Genomic DNA, 9,556 nt, shown 5'->3' on the forward strand with positions numbered 1-9,556 from the left:
TCTTTTTCTTTTCTTTTTTTTTTTGCAATCAGCTTTATTGGAGTGTAATTTACATACAATAAAACTCACTGATGTTATGTGTATAGTTCAGCGGCTTTTGACAAAACGTGTTACCTGGGGAACCACCATCACCACAATTAGAACATAGAATGATTTGCTCACGTCCCTTGGCTAGAACTCCCTTCCCTTGTCTCCAGTCCCTGGAAACTATTGATCTGTTTCGTGTCATTGTAGTTTTGCCTTTTAAAAAGAATTTCATATAAAAGAAATCGTAGAGAATGTAGTCTTTTGAACCCGGCTTCTTTTCACTTGTAATGCTTTTTAAAATTTTTTTTTTTCAACGTTTTTTATTTATTTTTGGGACAGAGAGAGACAGAGCATGAATGGGGGAGGGGCAGAGAGAGAGGGAGACACAGAATCGGAAACAGGCTCCAGGCTCCGAGCCATCAGCCCAGAGCCTGACGCGGGGCTCGAACTCACGGACCGCGAGATCGTGACCTGGCTGAAGTCGGAGGCTTAACTGACTGCGCCACCCAGGCGCCCCTTGTAATGCTTTTTATATTCGTCCTTGATGTTGTGTGTATCAGATGTGTGCTCTGCTTAAAGGTCGGCTCGTATCGCCTTGTGTGGGCATACTTCGATTAGGGTATTTATTTACGGTTGATGGACGACTGGGTTATTTCCAGTTTTTCACTCTTCTGAATAAACCTGTTAGGAACATTCTTTGCGTGAGCCCGTGTCTCTCGTTTCTCACAGGTAAATCCCCAGGAGTGGAACTGTTGCACTGTGTGTGTGACTTTACAAGAATATTGCAAACCGTTTCCCACAGCGGCTGGCCCATCTGCCATGACCTCTGCTAGGTCAGAGGCCTCCATATCCTCACCCATACCCGGACCATGGGACTGCCCATCTTTTTAGTGTTGGTTCTCGTGGCGGGTTATGCGAGGCTTTTTTAGCCCACCCTCCAGGCCTCCAGGGGGCCCCCCTCCTGCTCTGGTCACATAGATTCACACTCAGTTGTGTGAGTTGTGTGAGAGCCACTGCTCTGCCATGCTGCTTCCTCAAGTGACCAGCTTCGTACGGGAGCCCCTGCCCTTCTCAAGGCTGAACGGGGGTCCTTGCTCTGGCACCCGCGGTATCTGGTGCACATCCGTCCTTACTGTGCTTGTTGGGTTTTTCCTGCCTTCTCCTCTTTTATAATTTTTTTTAAGTTTATTTATTTATTTTGAGAGAGAGAGAGAGAGAGAGAGAGAGAGCGAGCAGAGCCCTCAGTGCGGAGTCCAGCACGGGGCTCAAACTCACGAACTGTGAGATCATGAGCTGAAATCAAGAGTTGACTGCTTAACCGACTGGGCCACCCGGGTGCCCCATTTTTTTTTTTAAACAAGAATTTATTTAAAATAATAATTTATTTAAATAATAAAATAACAATTTATTGTATTTATTTTTAAATACAAATTTTAAAGTTTATTTATTTTGAGAGAGAGAGAGAAGAAAAGAGAAAGTGCTGAAGGGGCAGAGAGCGAGGGAGAGAGAGAGAATCCCGAGCAGGCTCTGTACTGTCAGTGTGGAGCCCGGCTGCCTTCTCCTCTTAACCCAAGCTTCAGTGGCAGGAATGAAGAGTGGGAAGAAGTTTCCACATCTTTGCAGCCCAGGGTCTACCACAAGGTCAAGAATTATGTGTTGAGTGAAAGAATGAACAAATGGATCTTGAGACTTTTAATACATTTTCTAATTGACGGGACTTACTCCCCCATCCAAACATGCCCCCAGCCATTCTTCAAAGAATGCATTGCTGCACATCTTCTCTCCAGGGGCGCCCAGGAAGAAAGAAATTTCCAAGAAAGCTAGTGACGCATCCAGCCCCAGACTATGAGATGTGAGGCCGAGTGCGTCTCAGCAGGACTGGGGCTCTGACTTTGCCCACTCGGTGCCCATCAGAACCCTTCGCTTATTCAGAAGTACTTATCAAGTACTAGCCATGTGCAGGTACTTTGGTTAGGTTCTGAGGGCACCATGGCAGGGAAGGGGGAAACGTGTGGAACAGTCGGGCAAAGCTGAGAAGAATGGGTAGAACTGGACAGATGGAGAGACAAGGGAAAGAAAGACCTTTCTGGTTACAGAGTTCCTGCTCACAAAACTAAAAAGTGGACCTAAGCCATGCCTGTTCGGGTAGTTAGGCCCTGGGTAGAGCATGGCTAGAACATAGGGTCCCTTTTGAGAACTGCAGCACATGTAATCAGAGGGGTCCATGAACAATTGGGGAAGGTTCTAGAATGCATGGTGAAGGGGATTGAATTTTATCTCACAGGCAAGGGGCTGAAGGGAGGTGGGAAAGACTTTGTTTGTAACAGGGTAGTAAAGGGATGAGATCAGTGTTTTAGAAAAAGACTCTGATAAGTATGTGAGGAAAAAGGCAGGGACCCTGAGCCACCTTCGACATTTGTACCAACCAGCGCTCATTTTCTGGGCTCCTAGATCTCCCAGAAATCTTTGATCCCTTTGGCAGCTAGCCTGGTGTTCACCCTTCAAGTCTGTTTCCTCAGGATGTTCCTGATACCCTAAGTCTATTTCTGATGCTATGTAGCCTTCCAGATTGGATGCCTTTCTTTCTGTCCTGGCCCCATCCCCAGGGGATCCCCGCTGTTGTGTGACAAGGCTAGTTCTATTCGGTCATACTAGTCATCCCATCGGAAGACAAATTAACATTGGCACAGTGATTTGGAGTTTACTGAACACCTGGAAATGTGACTGTCAGCGGGCATCTTGTAAAAGTAGGAGTATGGCCACCCAAGACTCCTCCTGGGGCCCTGGCAGGGAGGTCCTGTGTGGAGTTCGGCTCAGGGGCCCGCGGACACCTTGGCATGGTGGGAGCCCCTGGGGCTGGGTTCCTGGCCTGGGACGGGGGTCATTCCAACCGAGAGGACAAACGCTGCCCTCGGCCCCACTGCATTTTTAATCTGTCCTCAAAGGGCACAGGCTTCCTCTGCAAACCTGCCACATTCTCAGGATTTCTCTAGGAAATCCCCACTCGAGGGTCTCATGTGCAGCATATTGTGTGAAGACCCTGCCTCCCCTCCCCCCCACCCGCCCCAGAAGGCCCTGTGGGCTTTATTCCTTGTTCAGAGAGCTGGAAAGAGCACGCAGCTGGCATGAGCGAGGGCAGGGGTGGCCATCGCTTTTTGTATATAAACTGTTAGCGCAAATACAAACTGCTGTAAAGTCAAACAAACGTGCAAGAATGCCTAGCCCATGCAGGGATTCGGAGCTCCCGGACAGAAGCCTGCCTGGGGGGCGGGGTGCCCATCTGGCCCTTCTGATGGGGACGGGTAAGTCCCCTGGCGAGGCTCCCGAGGGAGGTGATGCAGCCTCAGACCTGGCCCCGCGTTCCTGGCAAGTCTGTCTTCTCTCTTAACGTTACTCCCTCGGTTTCTTCCTTTCTCTTCTGTCCTCACTCAGAGGGGAAAACAGTGGGGCAACCTCCTTCCTCCTTGAAGGTGGTTATTGAGGCCCGCCCTTTTGCGTTTTCCCTGGGTGGCCGGTAGCCCTTTGTCACTAGTGGGCATCTGAGATCCCGCGTCAGCACGAGAACTCATCATTTGCCTGCCTTGTTCCGCTGCCTCAGCTCCTTCTTGGAAGCAGGTGGCCTCTCTCCATTATGAATACATTAAAAAGAGAAAAGAAAGAAAGGAAGAAAACACTCCTGGCTTGTTGTTAGGCCAGCCTCTTGTGAGAGACACAGGCCTCGTTCTCAGTATACTCTAAGCCACAGGAAGGAGCTTCGCGTGTGGAGAGTGATTTTTCTTCAACGTTTGTCAGAGGCAGCGACCGACAGAGTCGAAGTTGCCGGATAAATTCGTTAGCCCGCGAAGGGAGATATAAATACTGCTTAGGGTCACCTACACAGAGGTGTTCCCTCTTCCCGGAGTGGAAGAGGTCCCGGATGGTGGAGGTAGGGGTGCGAGGAGCTGGCGAGGCCCTGGCCCCCCCCCCCCCCCCCTGCCCTGGGTCAGGACTGGCCTGGCAGTGGCATGCCCATCTGGGAAGGCCGTGTGTGCGGAGTAGTGACAACCAGCCAACTCAGGAAGGAACCAGAGCGGTTAGGGGTGTCGGTGTGAACACCGACCACAACCTTGGGCCTGGCAGAGATGTCTCAGGGGGAGGGCTTGGCGGCGAAGCAAGAGCATTTCCAGACGCGCTCTTTCCGTGAAAACGTGACTTGCAGTGACCTTGGATTAATTCGTGTCCTTTCCCTCGGGTCCCTCCTAAGTTTGGACAGAAAGAACGGAGAATAAGAGGGAAAGGAGAAGGAAGGAGAGAGAGGTAAGAGGGAGGGGTCAGCCATTCGCGAGGTAAGTGAAACCTTGCTTGGTGACATGGATGGGGCTTGTAAGGGCTCAGACGGCGGGGAAATGCCAGTTTGCACCAGTCGCTTAGCTTGCGATACGGACCGTCCGTCCCCGGATAGTAGAGAGAGAGCTGTTTAAACTTTGGCCGCCGGATAGACTTTTTAAAAACCTCTTTGCAAGGTTGATTTTAACATAAATCTCGAGCAAGCATAACATGTAAAACACCACTCAGGGCCATTACAGTTCTGTTACGGTTTTATTTTCTCTTGCCAAGCGGGATTTCTCTCTCTGCTGGTATTCTATGTGCCTGCCAAAACCATATAAAAAGCATTCATGGAGAAAAGTTTCCAATCAAGCAGCCAACCCAGTTCTTTCCCAAATCCGAAGGTTATAAAGCAGGGCCTGGAGACTGGTAGGAAGTAGATGTTAGAAAAGACGCTGAGGGAGACACGCTTGAAGGCAAGATGAATACACTCAGTGTCCAGCCGGCCGGCCTTTGCGGGGGAAGGACCGAGACGCTTCGATTCATCACGGCTAAAGCTGAAAAGAGACCCAAGTCAGTGGCGTTTTCCAGTGACGTTTATCTTCTCGTCTGTCGGTTGTTTTCTGTCAAGAAGGATAAGCTGCTAAAACACCAGACCAACCGAACCCTGCGGTTCACAGCAATCAATGCCCACGTTTGCGCTGTTTACACACATTTACGCCCGCCCAAGTCCTCCTGTCTCTAAAATTAGGAGTTAGAGAGAGAGTCGTAGGACAAAAAAACTGATCGTGTGTGGTGACTAATAGCTCTGATGAAACACACACACAGACACGCACACACGCACACACACCCTTCCTGTGGCATTTATAGTAACCAAACCTGTCCTGAGCTGACAGTCATATTTTTATGCGGTGACATGGGCCATATATTCAGGACCATCGAGACAGATAAGAATTCTGAAGTCCCCTGTGACTCGGCTGGGTGGGGAAGCCTTTGTGTGGCTGGAGGCAGTGTTCGCAGGACAATGGACTTCTAGCAATATATGCAAATGTGTCCTTTTCCCATTCCTGAAAGTGACCTTTATGATGAGATGGGAACAGCAACATCAATCCCCGGGTTAATATGACTTATTGGCCTAAAGGGAGGGAGGGAGGTCTGCTAGCAGGATTTAAAAACTAGGAATTAGCCTTGTCCAATTCGAACCTTCCGCAGAGCCCCAGGGGCCTTCCTTGTGCGATGCTAGAGAAACTTTTGCTGTCTTTGGAAATCAGAGGAAACCACCTTTCCAGGAGTGTTATGAGCCTTTATGAAGAGTTCACACAAAAGTCAGGAGAGATGGCTTAAATAATATCAGGCCCTCTGAGGTCCCCGAACAGGACCTTTCCAGATTGTTCTAAGCCCCGGTGCCAGGGGCGGATTCAGGCCAGATTCAGAGACGTGCCTGTCAATAAAAATCATTATCAAATGGGGTTAAGAGTTACTGTTTATTGGCGAAATAGTCTGGTAGCCGCTAAATATAGAAAACGTGCAGAAGGCGATTTTCCTGGAGGAGGGGTCCAGCCTCGCCAAGCAAACTGCTCCCTCTGGCTGCCCCCACCCCAGTTCTTCTTCCGGCCTCAGGGGCCAGAAGTTTGGCTGTAATGTAAGAGCGATTGCTCTTTCCATACTCCTCATTGTTAGTGATTTTCCCTGGAGAGAGAGAGAGAGAAAGAGAGAGAGAGAAGGGGGCAGAGAGAGAGGGGGAGAGACAGAATCCCAAGCAGTGCTATCAGCACAGAGCCCGCTGCGGGGCTCGATCCCATGAACGCTGAGATCATGACCTAAGCTGAAATCAAGAGTCGGACGCTTAACCCACTTAGCCACCCAGGTGCCCTGAGACTTTACGTTTTACAAATGCCTTAAAATGCCTTGACCAGTTTCTCAAGGTCAACAAGTATGAGGGCCCAGAGACGCAGAGTGCAGCCCGCATGTGCTGACAAGTGCCGTGCGTTCACTGGCAGGCCCAGTGGAGATAAACGGAGATACATTTTTGTTATTATTATTATTTTTAGGGAGGTCAGGATTTCAAAGGAACAACAACAAAAAAGAAAAACAGTGATATCACTGAAGGGAAGAAAACACTTCCTGCTGTTAGACTCTAGACACTTTTAGTGGGTTAAAAAAAAAAAAAAAGAAGTTGAGACAAAGTTTGCAGTTCTGTGACCATTTATACAGGTGACCCTTAGTGTTTGCAAATAAAGAGCCCTTTAAAAACTCTGTTAAGGGGTTTTCGTCAAAAGACGTTGACATCGCCTTGTTAAACTATTGTTCTATGTGAAAGAGGCATTTGGCTGTGTTTCCCATCTGGAGGGTTAAAATGGCTAAGTATTTAATTGCTTAGAAAGTAATCCTATTATTTCAGATTTCATGCGTAATGAATTCTTTTTCCTAGTTTGAGGAACGATGAAGGGGAAAGTGAGATTCTCTGGTAAGTTTATTTTTGAAAAAGCACTTGACAGATGTTGGAACATCAGTCTCAAGTCTGGGAGAGGCTCTCAGCAGCAGGTCGGGGAGCAGGTACCGGAGGCTGAGTGTGCGAAACCCACGTGACAATCAAATGAGGTGATGTCTGCCTCTGGTTCCCAGCATGAACTCCCCGTAAAAAACAAGACTTTTCAGAAACAGGGCATAAATGAATACTTTGTTTCACTTAAAGCCCCTAATATTTCTTCTCAGAAGGGGCGCGTTTGTGGAAACATCTCAGCCCTAAGCGGCTCTGGGTAGCTTCGCGAACCTCTGAGAAGTTCGGGGGGCGGGGGGAGCAGGGCAAGCCTTTATTTCACGATTTCTGTCACAAATGACTAGACAGGAAAGTGATTAGAAACCGAGGGGTCAGGGGAGGCGTGGGGTGAATGGAAGAATCGCAAGAACCGCAGAAGCTCCCAGCACGAAACACAGGCGTCAATAAAGATCTGTTGTGTGGATGCTGGCTGGAGGGACCCAGTGAAAGGTTTTGTGATCACAAAAGAAGGTCAGTTGACGCTTTTTCTTGTAGAACCCACTCACCAACCGCCCCCCCCCCCCCCGCCCAATGATTGGGAAATGGGAACTCCTAATTAAGTTGATTAATATGCCCTAAATGAACCACTTAATTTCAAAAAAGTTTCAAAGGCCTTGCTAACATCCACACCACACAGACCAACCCAACCATGTGATTCTTGGGGGAGTCATAAAGCCCTGTAGAATAGCGCTAAGCCTGGACATCATTTATCCTGTGCTATCCTGTCCTATTATGCTGTGCAGTTCAGCAAAAGCGTTCTGTGAACTCTCATTTTCAGATAACTTCGATTCTTGAGAAATAGGAATGGATCTTACTTACCTACATGGTTAGTCTTGCCTTTTTTTTTTTTTTTTTTAATTATGAAACATGCTATTATCTAATCTGCGCTGGAGATTTTTGACAAGCGAGTTTTGGAATTTTGTGGCAGGGGGGGCCACCAGCCTTGACCTTTGTTGATGGGTTTGACCTCTGCTAAGTGGGCTGCTGGGGCCTCTGAGAAAGGGACCCTCTGGAAGGGAGAAGAGTCGGCTGATTTAAACCACAAGCAAAACCAAAAAACAAAAACCAAAACCCTGAGGTTTTGGGAATTTGGGTCTTGGTTTCTCTTTGTGACCTTGACTATGTTTACGATTTAGTGGGATTAATGTATTATTTTTTCTTATGCTTTTTAAACTTTTTCTTTGCTCTTCCAAAATATTTTTAGAAAGTTTTCATTGTGTTTTTTTTTTTTTAATTTAGTATAGCTAAAGATCACTTATTCCCAATATCCAAGAAACTGGGAATTACTCTTCCAAGAAACTGGGAATTCCCAATATCTGAGAAACTGGGAACCTCTAGCCCTCTTCCTGCCCAAGAAAGAGAGTACCCTTCTCAATATGTTTTCCCTGACTTTCTTCTCCAATAAAACTTTTTTTTTTTTTTTCTGGGTTGCATCACAGATCAGCTAAAGAATACTTTAAAAGAGGGCCTGCACAACATTTTACCTGTTGAGAAAAATCAGGATGGAAACCACCAGCCAGAGGAAGGTTTCAGGAGGATGTTTGAGCAAGGAGCTAGATGGTAATGAGGCCGGGTGAAGGAGAAGTCATATATATCTACTGTGTTGTTAAGACAGCTTCAGAAAACATTCTGGTCCCGATAGAAAACCTATCAGAGCTACGTGTATACCACTTACTGCAAAGCCATTTTCTGTTAGCAGAGGTGACAGTCTGTTACCTCATCTGTCTGGGAGAAAACTGTCATTAGAAGGTTGGTGTGGGGGGTGCACAATGGGCTAGAATTCCTTACCCACGCATGTTTTCTCCCCCTTTCCTGCAGAGCCTGGGCTCTGAGGCAGGCCCCCCAGTTCGGTGAAATCATGACCTTGTTCTCCTCACTGTGTTTCATTCTAGAACTGTCTGAAAAGAACACCGCTTCATCTAGGGTACAGCCTGATCCCTTGTGGTGACGCATTTGTTCCTACTACCTTGTAACGTACTTTATTGTACCTACAAACCAATCAGAACCTTCAAGCGTTGATACTGTGCTGACATATTAAAGCAGAGTTGCTGACCTTGCTCTGAGACATATGAAGGAACGAGAGGGAAGGGCAATTTTCTGATAATTTGGTTCATTAATGGAAACCATTAGGGAAGAATGGAAACTATGGTTGAAGCCAGAACACTGACATATCTCTTGCAGCTACAAAGCATCTGTGATATTGTACTCATCTGTCATTTAGATGAGTGTACGGAAATAGATTCAATTATTCCTTCTAATTAGCAAATTACAAATATCTGATGAATATGCATAGTCCTGAGTGATCTGGGGGACTGAAGCACCTATTTCGTGCTAAGTCTGAAAACTAGTGCAAAACAACATGTTATTTTAGTCACTAAAGCAACCATGTGAGCTGCATAATAGCCCCTTTCTAGAAATGTGGAAACAAACTCAGAAGCCTGCCTAGGGTGACACGGCAGGGCTGGGATTCCGCCTCAGATCTCCATGATTTTTAGAGCCTGGGGGCTTCTCATGATGGCACATGGAAGAAGAACCTTGAGGCTTTCCACATGTTAGTGCAGAGCGCGTTACTCACAGGCAGCAGGAAAGCAGAGAACGGGGGCCAGGACCTTAGTGCGATGGTCCCCAGGGGATGAGCCTACCTCCTCGGTACCCCCAGTCCTCATCGCAGGCAAAATGTTATCT

Source organism: Panthera uncia, chromosome B4 (assembly GCF_023721935.1).
Source record: "Panthera uncia isolate 11264 chromosome B4, Puncia_PCG_1.0, whole genome shotgun sequence".
NCBI lineage: Eukaryota > Metazoa > Chordata > Mammalia > Carnivora > Felidae > Panthera > Panthera uncia.